Source organism: Coenobita brevimanus, chromosome 107 (assembly GCF_032717465.1).
Source record: "Coenobita brevimanus isolate Jiangsu-jjx chromosome 107, ASM3271746v2, whole genome shotgun sequence".
NCBI classification, from domain to species: Eukaryota; Metazoa; Arthropoda; class Malacostraca; order Decapoda; family Coenobitidae; genus Coenobita; species Coenobita brevimanus.
In genome coordinates, this window is record NC_137060.1 from 11,423,291 (window position 1) to 11,437,848 (window position 14,558).

Below are 14,558 nucleotides of genomic sequence, written 5' to 3' on the forward strand. Positions count from 1 at the left end.
CTTGTAATCCCTCACTCAGGTCGTGGACAGAGTAGAGGGAGAGTCAGGTGAAGTCACATCAGGTGTGGTTGGGAAAACGTGTCCTCACCCTGCATATAAGCAGCTTCTCAACATTTGTATGTACCACTCTTGGTCTGTAGATCCACTGAAGAGGGCGACAGCTGTCGCCAAAACTGTTTGGAATACATCTTTTTTCGTCTGCCAGTGTGGGTTTTTGTATCCTGAACCTTTTTCATATATCCCTGCACCTCGCCATGGGAAGGACCGTGGCCGAACCTTGCTAGGTGCTGTCTACCACAAAGTGACACCGGATTCCTACACCGTGTATGTACTGTACTGTACCTGTCGGACGGCCACACAGAAGCAGTTGCTTGTCTGTGGCTTACGAATCTGCTTGGTTAGACATACCAGGGTTAAACAATAACAATAGTAGCAACAACAACAACAACAGTAACTTTAATTTTACGCTTTGAGGAAGGGAGGCTCTGCGATCTCCACCTCCCATTCTAGCTCTCATTGAAAAAAGCAACTACAACCAGGCACAACCCATCTCAACACTAATTATCGAAGTGTGTGACTGGCCAGCTGATAATTATTTTGGCGTGGCTACGCCGCATATCAGAGGTTGATGCCAATTTTGACATAAACGTCAATTTTACCAGAAAATTATTCTGCTGCTTGGCCTGCAACTGATTTAAAATACAGTCATCAGATATTATTGGTGCTGAGTTTAGTCAGTATAGCTAGTGAATTTAATGTGTGTGTGTGTGTGTGTGTGTGTGTGTGTGTGTGTGTGTGTGTATAGACAGATAGGTAGACATATAGAGATAATGATATATATATATATATATATATATATATATATATATATATATATATATATATATAAAGTAATCCCTCTAATATCCGAACGCCCAATATCCGAACATCCCCACTAAATGGACATAATCATCCCGGGATCCAATATTCCCAAAATGGGCCAAAAACCGCAAAAAATTCGAAAAAAATCTGACTTTTTTCCCTCCCATAATTTGAAATTTCTGCATAGCGCCTAACAGCTGTTACACCATGGTCCCTTCACCCCTTCCTTCCCCCCCCTCCCCCCTCCCCTGTCAGGGTTGCCATTTGGTATTTTTCTTTACCAAGTGTGGGCCAGTTTGGTAATGAAAAATTCGTTTGGTAATGAATCAGAATAATGCATTACCAAATGGATTTTTCACATGTATGAGGATACACAGGATGGAGATGGTGGATTGTTTGCTCTCTCTGATTAATCTGCTACCCTATATAGCGTGAAAATAATCAACATGGTGTTAATTATAAGGAGAGTGATTACATGTATTTCCACTTGTATATATAATTAGTGAAGAATAAATGCTAGCTTTACGAATTTGGTAATGAAAAGTTAAATTTGGTAATGAAAGTTGAGGAGATTGGTAATGTGGCCATTGCGATCTGGCAACTCTGTTACCCCGCCATCATCAACAGTCACAGCCAAACTCCGATCAATAGCAGATGCTTATAGCAGTGCAAGCCACAGGTGCTTGTTTTTTGTGAATAAACAGTGAATAAACTGCAATACCTCGCCACTAGAACACACGGGAATTTACAGTGTTGTGCAGTGTTAAGAAATTAGAATTTAGAGTGCAGAGGATTAACTGTGGACTGCAAACTGGTGGTTCAAACCAGTCCAGGAGCCACGGACTTGTAAGTACCCAGAATGTTTAATATTGTATAAACTCACCTCTAAAACCTCATTTTATGGTTCTTTTGCATTTATTTCAGTCTTTTATGTCCCTTATTGGTGTGATTTGGGTCTTAAATAAGTGCAGTGCATGTCCAGACGGAGTTGTATAAGTGTTTTTCTGAGTTAGGGTCCATAAGTACAAGTCCAGGAGGCTGGGGCCCAATATCCGGACAGGATCACTATCTGGACATGCCTTTGGCTCTATTGCATCGGATATTGGAGGGACACTTTTATCTACATTATTTTTGCTGTCTCTCTTTCCCTTGTACTTTGTCTGTCCAAACCTCTCTGCATTTTACTTTCATTTAGTTCATTTCCTCTCTCCACTGTCTGGTTCCTGTGAGCCACTGGCATTGGCTCTAGGGTAAAATATTTTTTCTGCCTAAGAAATCTTGATGAACTCTGGTTATGATGCAACGGCTCTCAGTTCCGTGCAGCCCTTAAGTGGGCAGGGGGTGCTAAGAATCCCACGGTGTAGAAGTAAGTTTATACATCCAAAAAGAACCTTAAGAATAGGAAATTGGGATGCTCAAACTCTCAATCAGGCTGGTAAAATGGAAGAACTTATTTCAGTGTTCAAGGAATACAAGATGGATATTTGTGCTCTTACAGAAACGAGGTTGCTTGGAGTTGATAAAATGAATTTGGAAGATGGCATTACTTTGTTGGTTTCTGGTAGGAGTGACGGAAATCATTACCAAGGAGTAGGCTTACTGCTGAGTTGAGATGATTGTAAGGCACTATATGAGTTTGAGCCAGTTAATCAGTGCTTGGTTTATGCTCATTTAAAATCTGACCATGGTCATATCAGTATGGTTGTAGGGTACGCTCCGACAAAAGATGCTGCTGATGAAATGAAGGATGACTTTTATGAGAAGCTGCACGATGTAGTGAATAGAGTGGCAAGACATGATGTGTTAGTTTGCATTGGTGATTTTAATGTGATTGCTGGCAGTAGTAGGGATGGCTCTGAAGATTGTATGGGTAAGGAGGGTGTTGGTATAAGAAACGAAAATGGGGTGCGCTTTGGAAGCTTTTGTTTGGCAAATGACCTTATAATTGGTGAAACTATCTTTGAGCATAGAAAAATACATAAAATTACTTGGATTTCACCATGTGGTAAATATTGTAACCAGATTGACCACACTGTAATTTGCAGAAGGCATAGGAGATATTTGCAAGATGTTTGCGTAAGGAGGGGGGCAGATAAAGGTAGTGATCATCAACTTGTTGTGTCAAAGATTAAAATAAAACTTAAGAGAAACGTTAATGGTAATTGTACTGGAGGTAATAATTATGATTTTGATGAGCTGAGAAATGATGAGAACACGAAGGAAAAGTTTCGGTGGGAATGTAGGAACAAGTTTCTAGTCCTGCAGACTTTGATGGAATCTGGAGACAATGATATTAATCAAATGTGGAGAGAAGTAAAAGAGGTTTTGCATGAGAGTGCTAAGGTTACTATTAAGAAAAAGGAAAAAGCGAGAAGGAAAAAGTGGATGTCAGTTGAAACATGGAATGCAATTCAGAAAAGGGAAGAGGCAAAGTTTAGAAGTGAAGAACAACATGTTGATGGCCAGGTAGCTGAAGTTTCATTCATTCATTCATTGCCAGACGCCATGTATCCCAAACGGGGTGGCCAAGGCTTAGAGTTAATTGTTTTACAGGGAGGGGCACTAATCCTCCACCAACCCCACTTGACACGTAGGGAGAACGTTATGCCAACAGCATCCGGTGTTCCCAGGCGGTCACCCATCCAAGTACTAACCAGACCCAACGTTGCTTAACTTCGCTGATCGGACGGGAAGCGGTGTACTCAACGTGGTATGGCCGTTGGCACTTAGAGCAAAGTACTGGAGTTTACATTCTGAAGTAAAAAGACTCGTTAGACGTGATAAGAGGAGGCTATATGATGAAAAGGCAACAGAGACAGAAATTAAGTAAAAATGACTGTCAGAGCACAAGAGCAGCGTATCAGCCATAAAGGAGTTAACTGGGACTGAAAAGAGAAGGAAGGAAATACCTGTACGAGATAGAAATGGTAATTTGATGACTAAAGCTTTGGATATAAAAGGAAGGTGGAAAGAGCACTTTGAATATGTTCTAAACAGACCAATCCCAGCTCAAGAGGACATTTTTGCCAGCTAAAAGAGATTTGCAGATAGAAACAGGGGATATAACCTTGGAAGAGGTAGCAAAATCTATAAAGGAGTTAAAGAATTTTAAAGCCCCAGGAGAGGATGGAATATTTCCTGAAATGCTTAAGGTGGAAAATGATGAGATGATGAATGCGCTTTTGAAACTTTTAATGTGGCTTGGGATAATGGTGTAATTCCAGATGAGTGGAAAAATAGAGTGATTATAAAAATTCCAAAAAAGGGAGATTTAAGTGTGTGTGACAATTGGAGGGGGATAACTATGACACCTGTAGTTGCAGAAGTCTTTTCTAAAATCTTGTTGAACAGAATAGAGCCAGAAATTGATAAAATTTTAAGAGAAGAACAAGCGGGATTTAGAAAGGGTCGAGGTTGTAATGATCATTTTTTATTGTATGGCATCTAATGCAACAAGCTAATGCAATGAAAATGCCACTTAGTATGTGTTTTGTGGATTTTGAAACGGCGTTTGATAGTGCTTCACGTGGAGCTATGTTGAAAATTATGAGATTCTATGGTATACCAGAAAAGTTTGTAAATATTATTAGAAGCCTGCATGAAGGTACTTTTTGTAAGGTAATGGTGGATGGTTCTTTGAGTGATCCATTTGAAGTTAGGCCAGGAGTGATTCAAGGAGGAGTTCTTTCGCCATTGCTGTTTGTTTTGGTTATGCATTATGTTATGAGAAAGGTTGTAAGGAGAACAGGTGCAGGAATTAACCGGAAAGAAAATAAGAAGCTGATGGATTTGGACTATGCTGATGATATTGTACTGATTTGCGGAAGTATTTACGAGACGCAGAGGGTGCTTGATTGTTTGTTGGAGGAAGGAGTAAAGTTGGATTGGTAATAAATTGTGGAAAGACTGAAATTATTAATATGAACGTGGAGAACCAACCCGATTGTGTAACTGGGAATAATGTGGTGAAGAATGTAGAAAATGTTAAATACCTGGGAACGCTTGTATCATCTAATGGATCATTAGACAACGAAATTGAGGAGAGGATTAGACAGGCTTGGCGAGCTGTTGGAATGTTGAAATCTGTTTGGAATAATAATATGCTTTTGGTACATACCAAAGTAAAAATTTACAAGTCCATGGTTAGACTAATTTTAATTTATGGGCATGAGTTATGGTACAGTACAATTGCAGCAGATCAGAAAGTATTAGGATTTGAGAATAAAATACTGAGAAGGATTCTTGGGGTAAACTGGCAAGACAGAGTTACAAATGAAAGAGTAAGGGATATTACGAGAGTGGAACCAATTGATGAATATGTGAGACTGTCTCGCTGGAAGTGGCTGGAGCACATTATAGAAAAAAAGGCAGTTTAATACAGGACGTGCCAGAGTGGACTGCTAGAGAAAGATGAGGTACAGGTAGGCCGAGGGAAACCTGGTTGAGGACAATGAAACGAGAAGCAGGAGAGGAGTGTTGGTGGGACCTGGAGGAGATGGCAAGAGACAAATATTGGTGGAAAGAGTTCATCGAGGCTCTGCATCCCGTGGGGTGCCACAGGAAATGATTGATTGATATATATATTATTTATAATGCGTGCGTGTGTGTGTGTGTGTGTGTGTGTGTGTGTGTGTGTGTGTGTGTGTGTGTGTGTCTGTGTGTGTGTGTCTGTGTGTAGACAAACTGATAGACAGATACTCGTAGGTGGATAGATAGCTTTATAGAGTGCAAAGATAGCTATCACCTTCCCGGGAACTAGTGCAGTGAAAGTAATATATTGTTACAAGCTTGGCATTTTTCCACAAAACCATCCCGTTTTTCTATAAAATACAGCCAGTTACATTGGTATACAGTATGAAAAGCATAGATTTTAGGCTTGCAAGATTTTGTACACATTTTTTTTTTTTTTTACTTCCAGCTTTTAATGTACCGGATGCCCATGTGGTTGGAGAAAGGAATATTTTGCGCGTATTCCTTTAAAGTTGGTGCAGTATTGCGTAAATAAATAAAGTGGAAATGCTGAGAAACAGTGACAGTTGAACATGCGCAACAAGTAATGGAGTTAAAGTCAATTACCTAGACACAAATCGACTTCAAAATTTGTGAGGCACACACATAATGAGTTTAATTACAAAAGACGTGGATGTATGCGTGATTTTAAGAGTTAAACATCAGGAGAAGAACAGTTTAATCCAATATACAGCGGCTGAAAAAGTAATGAAGGCAAAAAGGAAGCAGTGACTGGAACGTACTCAACAAATTTGATGAGGTACAGATTGATTATAACGAAAGTATAGTGTATTATATATTTGGTAGTAGGTGGGGACGCTCACGCCCACTATCTTGATATAATGCTCCCTTCAAGTGACCCTACATTGAATGCATGCCAAATGATTTCTTGCAGCCCAGAAAACCATTCATTATGTTTGGTGGTTAACCATACAACCAAACAGAAGCCTGTTGGTCTAATTAGTTAATGCGCTCTGAGAGGATGTGGTCCATACTGTACATGATTAGCCTACATAGGTATTATGGGAGGTTGGAATTAATTGCTCACCTAATGCAAATCAAGGACGAGGAACTTGTCACTTTCCTTAAATGAGCAGAATATGTATCATATATTTCGGGTCCTATGCTCGTAGTGGATAAGCAAAATAGATGACAGGCACATAAACGTATTTAGATGTATACGAATATAATCCTACCTTCATCTCCATTTATTTTCCAGCCAAGTAAATGGAGAATTTGGAAGAAACCTGTATGTTAACCATTCACCAAATAGCAAACTATTAAAAGAAAAATGATGTACGAATATTTAGCAAAGACTGCCCAGCAGAGTGTGAAACTGTAAGGTATGAAAATGGAAGGAAACAATAGCAGAAAGAAAGGTCGCTAAATAAGAATATTAAAGATAAATATGAATTGGAATTATTACACCAGAACAGTGGTTAACAAGATTAGATATTGGGATGAGCTGACAAGGGCAGAAGTTCTTCAATGCATCTCTGTAAGGCTGTGGTAAGGGAAGGTATTAAATGAACTGTTTTCATGTGATAGCATTATGAATCACACAACAAAAGACTATATAAAGAAAGGATACACTCTGTCGTCTGAGGATGTGCGAAAAACGTGGAAGGAAGGACGCAATGCTGGCAGAGGATTGTAGGAGAACTTTTGCTCATGAGGGTACAAAGAATTAATGGGACTGTCGGAGAACTTTTGCTCATGACGATACAAAGAATTATTGTGTTACCCGAAAAAGCGACAGTGAAGGAAGTAAAGAATTGAATGAAAGGGGCTGAACACTGACAATGTAGTTGATGTTGATATGTAAATTCAAAATCGATATGTACACTGGAAAGAGTGCAATAAATAATTTGCGTGAAATAAACCAGAAAATCAGAAAGTGAGGGGCTGGTTGGAAAATAGGGGAATGGCAAATGTATTTTCATAGAAAATAGTATGTGGAGAAGGTCGATGAAAAATTAATCGAGAAATGTTTATGCTGTGTATTGTAGGAAAGGCATTTGGAGGAATGAAATAAAGTTTATAAGGCAAGTATCACCATGGGTGGAGGATGACAAACAGGGCAGTTTCCGGAATGGTAATGGATGTCTAGATGCAACATTTCCAAAAACGAAGATAGTGCAAAAAGTTTGTGAAGCTGTAAGATATTTATGACATTTATGGATCTGGAAAAGGTATACGACAAGGTAAAAGAGGAAGGCTTAGGAAAGATGTAATATGTGTATAGTGTGGATGGAAGGCTGATCAACAATGTGAGTGTTAATCCTATGGCAATGAAGTACGTTATGTGTAAATGCAGGTCAGTGTTTGAGTGAGTGGCTCATCGTCTACGTTAAAGTAAGACATGGATTGGAGATGTTGCACTGGTTGTTCTGCATCTTTTTAGATGGTGTTATAAAAAAAGTTCTTAAGAGTTATGAAACGTGAGTGAAGCTGGTTGTGAGAATTATTTGAGTTTGTATAAATCGGTATCCTCGGTCGGGCACCAAGTTGTAAGAAACTATTAGTATTTTCTAGTAAACAACTCGTAGGTCCTTACTCGTCCCTAAAATTGTCCTTACGTAAATTCAAACAAGTCTCATAGGGTTAGGTGAACCGTAAGTTACACCTTGACTCACCTAACTATTCCTCTTCTATCTCGTAGCTAATCCCCCCTTGAATTGGCCAATTCGTTAAGGTAACTTAGCCAGGGAATGTCGAACAACAGATGACGACGAGCCTGCTTTTCTGTCTGTTGCTTGGGCTGTGAAGCATCCTTGAGGTGCGTATATATAAACGTGCTTGGACCTTGTCTAGGAGCAGAGTGACTTAACTAGGCAAGCCTCTATCTCCCTCATAGAATGGTAGAGGTGCCAACTATTGATTACAATGCTAAATACAGTTAGCTTACATCATGATATATACAGGGCGAATCTAACTAATTAATCTTAGTTTAATGAAACTAAAGCCAAACCAAATATTCCCTTCACCTATGTAAATATGTTAAACCTAAATCTGCTTTTATGCGAGGTTTCTCGTCCTCTAGTCACGTCATCTAATGTGCAGATGCAGTTTAGGTCAATGGAACTTTCCAAATAATTACATGTATTTACAATATAGCTGTCCATATGGGTTAGACGCAGTAACATTTATCAGTAATAAGAATTATTAAAGAGAACGTAATTTCTGGGTTGTAAAAACCGCTTGAATAGTTGTTAATGATCTCAGGTTTTCCTCAGCACTCTAACCAGGGACGACTATTTTAAAAAGTAGAGAACGCAACTGCTCTGGGGGAAAATACTTCCCACACTGGTGATGAATGGTCTCTCTATCTATCTATTGCCAGATGCCTTAGGTAAATAGAGGAAGGAAAAACAGATTTTTAAAATTCCATACCAAAAGAAGATGGCTTCATGTGATTAATATATAACTGCAAAAGCTTGGTTGTGATACAGTGAAAGAAAAGACGATGGATATAAATGTGTTGTTGAAATACATAGAGATTCAAGCGAAAAACTTGAATCCCACCAACCCCTTCTTATTTTGTTTTTTGTTTGACGAACAGTTTTATCCTAACCCCCTTTTTGAAGGATATAAAAATGTGACGAGGATTCTGCTGTCAGACAGAACCTAGAATTTCGTGAGATTGAATGAAGAATGCGTAGATGTATGTTTCATCTTGCTGAAGATTCTCCTGATTCCTTTTCCTATTTTGTGTGATTTTTTCTCCGTACTTTTTGTCCCATCCAATCCACACACACACACACACACACACACACACACACACACACACACACACACAACTTTTGCTGTCATCCATTCCTCTGTTTTTATACACCTTCCAAATTTCTTAGTATTTCTCTCTCTCTCTCTCTCTCTCTCTCTCTCTCTGAAAATCCTCGTATAGTACATTATTATTCTGGCTAATAAAGTGGAAAATAACACATTATTTTGTGATATGGTTAGTCTCGGTATTCTTTCATGAGCCCAGCGACATTCCGTACAGTATAGCATGCACGTGTTGTAATGAGAGAGGGAGACAGACAGATAGACAGACAGACAGACAGAAAGATAAAAGAAGTTCCGAGGACATGTGGTACCTCAAAAGATCTTATTATCCATACCGAATAGTTATCATAAATGAAGTTCTCTGGTGTACGTTGCTATACTAAAAATGAGAGAAAAGTATAGCAAAGATGAAAGTTCTCCCCACCCACCCCTCCCACCCGTAGTAGCGCGGCCATGGAGAGAGAGAGAGAGAGAGAGAGAGAGAGAGAGCATACTGCGTCGATGATCAACGAAAGCAAAAACCTCCTGTGTTCACAGTAGGTGCTTGTATAACACCGATGTATTGCGCCTTTGATTGGTGATCGTGAGTATAAAATAAATAAATAAATAAATAAATAAAAGAATAAAAATAAAAAGACATTTTATTCCCTCTTATCCTTCACAGCACTTCCACCACCTTTCCAGCTAATCACATTGAATCTTATTTTCACCTCTTCTCAGACTCCAATTCTTATTTTCTCTTTCATGACCATTCATAATTCATCACTCTTTCCTTTTGACTCTCCTCTCCTTTCACTTTCTTCTTTTCATGGAGTTTCCTCTCTCCCGATCTTCTCTGATTTTATTCCCAGGATTTCTCCGTTTAAAAGAACAGCTCAGAAATGTCAACCAAGATATTCACTTTAGTTCCATATTTCAGAATCACACAAGCAGTTAGTAATTTACCTACATTCCGTCTCATCCAAATTGCAAAACGGTAATGTAAAAGAAAAATTCTCATATTCTGAATCAGTTTAACCCCTTCACTCTGGTGACGTATTTCTTAAATCATTCATGCCATTTCTAGATAATTTTATTCAGCTTTGGGAGGACTGTACTAATAAGAGGCAATACATTCTGCTTTTATGAACGTTTCCGCTGCTCGAAGGGATAGCAAGAATAAGCTACAGAAACACTGCATCAGAGAAAAGGAGACATGCCTGCTCTGACAACTGGCTAGAACTTCGACAGTCTACCTGCTCCCTAATATGTAACCTTTATTAAAGCAACAAGCGAATCGGACTCCTATTTTAGTCTTAATTAAATTGTCAGTATTTCAGTCGAGTGGACAATTTGCCTGTCGTGTTTTGTAGAGGCCTCTCATGAGTTAATCTCTTCTCCCTGAAGACGAAATTTTTATATTTGTTTACCTACCACAGAACTACTTTCTTCAGCATCTGGGGAGGCCTCTCGTAATGCAAGGGTTGGTGAGAGCTGTATCCAACTCATGCATATCTATACGTACTGTCCAAAACTGAATTAAGTCATCTGGAGATAATAAAGATAAAAACATCATATAATGAAGGGTTGAAATTCATCCAAGTTAGCACAAGCTTAGTTAGATCAACTGCATTAAATCATGTTAGGTCTTCGGGCCACTTTAAATCCATTCAGGTTCAGTTGGGCTGACTGAGTTCCATTCAGCCACTTCATTCCCAATTAAGCTTTCTTGGTCAGATCAGGTTATTTAACATTCATCCAGATTTCTTCAGGTAGTCAGGCACACTGAAGTCAAAATAGGTCAGTTCGAATACATTCATCCTAATTTAAATCCAATCAGGAACTTCACATCCATGTTCCAATCAATTTAGGGATCTTGAATTTGGCCCTTTTTCCTGGAGGGGAGGGACAAAATTCTAGACCATTAGCCATTTATTCCTTTTTTCTTGCATTCAAAACAAAGTTTCATTTAGTTTTTTCAAGGGTAGGTTAGGTTCACTTATATTCACTCGCGTCCATTTAACTTGTGCATGTTTATCCACGTTCAAGAAGGATATTTTGCGTCTTTTCAGGTTAATTAAATTGCAATTACTTCCATTCAAATCCACTAATTTTCAGTCAGACAATTTCACACCAAGTAGGCTCAGCTGTGCAGCAAAAGGGTTGACCAGGGTAGCATTGGCCACCCCTGAAAATATGCTTGGCTAGTCCTGTGGCCACCCAAATTTCAGGAGGAATATCTCTGGACCCCCCTAAAGAGGCCCCTTTGGACTACCCCAGTATCAGGCTTGGTCATCCCTTGACAACTCCAGTTTTGAAAAATCCTAGCTATGCCTTTCCTCGGGCCCAGTCAAATCAAGTTCAAGTTCATTCAGTGAGTTAGGAATTTATAATATCAAAGCAACTCTGCGTCTGTATAGGGAACCTCAGATTCACTCACATCCTTTAAGATAAACATATATCCAGTCAAGTCATGCTACCCTATTTTAACTATTTTCAGAAATAACTAGATTAATCCATGTCTGTTTTACTCAGGCAAAATATTTTTCATCCTTTCTAGATACTGCGGGTCCATTAGTGATTCGAATACAAATTTACTGAATCAGGTCATGGTCATGAAGGCATTTGTTTAGACAGTTTTCTCCATACAATGGCTTCATAATACAATAATTCACGACTTTCAAGCCACTTCATTTACCATGTGGCCTATCAGATCTATTTAGGTCAGCCAAATTGGTTCAGGTATATATATATATATATATATATATATATGTGTGTGTGTGTGTGTGTGTGTGTGTGTGTGTGTGTGTGTGTGTGTGTGAAAGCATGTAACAACCAGAGCTGGGCACCTCCACAATCACTTCCACAATCCGCAATTTCCGCCATACCAGATCGCATGATTTCAGTTGCACAATTGCAATTGTTGCAAACTTGTCCAAAACTTGTGTATTGCACTAAGGGAGTGCTTACCCAATCGCAATCCTGTCTGCAGTCTCCCACGTGGCAGTTGGTGTCAGTTAGCACAGGCTACAGCATGACTCATGAATATCAAACTTGAACAGGATTTGCGGCCAGCAGCGGTGGTGGATGAGGCATCACTGCACCAGTTAGCAGTAGGGATGGGCGAAACCAGGAGAAATTATTTGATATGATACGATACGATATACCATAAGCCAGCATGGCAATAAATTTCGTGGCATGCATTGCTAATCATGCAGTTTTTCCTCAACTTGATAGATGACGATCTTAACCCCTACGTGCCAGTTGACATGTATAGCCGTCACATTTTTGTTTGTGGAGCCAAGCCAGTTGACTTGAATGGCCACAAGCATTTTCCCGCCTCCCTTTGAACTTTATCTTATTCTTACTCATCGACGGGACCACCTGGAGACGTGGGGATACTTTCATTTGAAAGAGAATGTGTTGGTGAGTCTTATTCTTCTTTACTTTTTTCTCTAGCTGTTGCAGTTTGGCAGATATTAGGGTTTGAAGTAAGGGTATTTTTACCAAAATCACGAAATCCCCCATAGGGAGGAGCGTGCAACATCGGAAAACCATCCGGCGTGTTGGGGTTAAGGGCTAATGTAATGGTGATCACTGAAAATACTTCTTTTATGGTTTTACTGAGTTATTATCTGCATGATTAAGCACATTTTTATGTTCTATGGACTGCATTCTGCTGCTGGTCAGATTGATTTTCCCAAGTGGCACAAAGGCTATGTATTTTCCTTGTAATATTATTTTTTGAATTATTATAATAATTTTCAGTCCTACCTTAAATGTCGGGAGCAGTTGCCTAGCCCTGGCTCCTACTGTTCTCATGGGGCAATGTAGGATTGGATGATGGATATGTGAATATTAGTATTGTGAGGTTTTATGATATGCCCTAACTCTGACACAAAATAAAAAGTGGTAGATATACACCTAAGTATACCTCAGTACCTTACAAAATTATGATTCTGAGGAAGATAACTGTAATGACTAAGTTTTCATTAAATACACCACGGTACTGGCGATAATTTTAAAATACATCAGATTATTAAACACTATAAAAAAGTTAATTTAATAGTGTACGCTAAATCCAACGAAGAAGCGTTAATTTTGAAGAGCCGATATGATAGTTCCCATCTAAAAGTGTGGCAACATTGGCATCGATATGCCCATCCCTAGTTAGTAGTGAGCATGGACAGACTGACATAAACGGATTATAAAAAGATTATTAAAAAGAATAATTCACTACATTACCAATCGATTTACCCCCTGTTTGTGCAATTTGTATTGAACATTGTGAAACTTGATTGCAATTGAGATATGGAGGTAGCAGAATTGCACATTCCAAGTTTATTGCGGAACTGCGGTAGCGGAAGGTAAAGTTCAGAGGTTGCAGAATTGCGACTGCGGAGTTTAATTTTAGAAGATGGTGCCCAGCTCTGCTAACAACAGTTACACCTAACGGTGCTGTGATTTTTCTGATGCAAATACACACAGTCACGATTATAACTCCTGTCGGCTTAACCCCAAGTCAGCATGTTTGTCAACTAGGATAAGTAAAACCGCCAATCCAATCAGAAGAACAAGTTTTAATTTCCCTGTTTGAATCAATAAAGACTGTTAGTTCACTAGTCAATTCAAACCACGTCAAGGATTGTTACATCAATTTTTTATCTTAATAACCCAATTTAGACCCAGTCATAGGAATTACGGTATATATTTTTTTTTTTTTATCAAATTAGGCATAGGTAAATGTAAGTCTCATAGGGTTAGCTCAAAATTATTTGGATCTAGTTTGATCCTCTCAGGCCATATAGTGTTCATCAGTGGCCTTGACATCCCATCAAATTCCTTCAACTGAATTTCTTTTATAGCCATTTAGGTTCAGTCAGAAACATTTGGGTCCTTCCATGCCCAACCATTCATATTTAGGCCAAATCAGGCATATCACAGGACAATTTAGGTCATTCAGACTATTCCTACTAGTTTAGGGTAATTCAGGTTCAGTTGGACTGATTCAGGTCAAATTCGGCAGCTGCAGGTCATACAAGTTCATTCAGAACCTTCTTATCGACCCTTCATCAGTAAGGGTCTGCTCGGGGTTATTCAAGTTTAGCTATGTCTCAGGGCTTTTGCTGCAAGTTGGACCCAGTCAAACAAGTTCAGTCCAGTCATACTTATTCCAATCAGCTTACTGTACATTCATTCTAGTCAAACTAATCTACATCAGCTAATGTACAAAAATGCATCAACTTGGGTTTGTTGAAAGTTAGATCTTTTCAGGTTACTCCAGGTTCAAGAAGTATTTAATTTTGCTGGGAATCGTTGCTATTAAGTGTGATTCATTTACTTATCATCTCCCAGACTGCAATGAACTTTTTTTTTTTTATCCTTTATCTATTTGTTAATATTTCACACAGCCAGAAGGCAAA

The 14,558-nt window shown here is 38.9% G+C and overlaps 1 non-coding gene across 1 annotated transcript; it reads right to left on the bottom strand.

Annotated features, from left to right (window-relative positions):
* Positions 1-3,466: 3,466 nt before the first annotated feature.
* LOC145416833 (5S ribosomal RNA) lies at positions 3,467-3,585 on the bottom strand. The gene has a single exon (XR_013900356.1). It is a non-coding gene; the product is annotated as a 5S ribosomal RNA (ribosomal RNA).
* Positions 3,586-14,558: the final 10,973 nt, after the last annotated feature.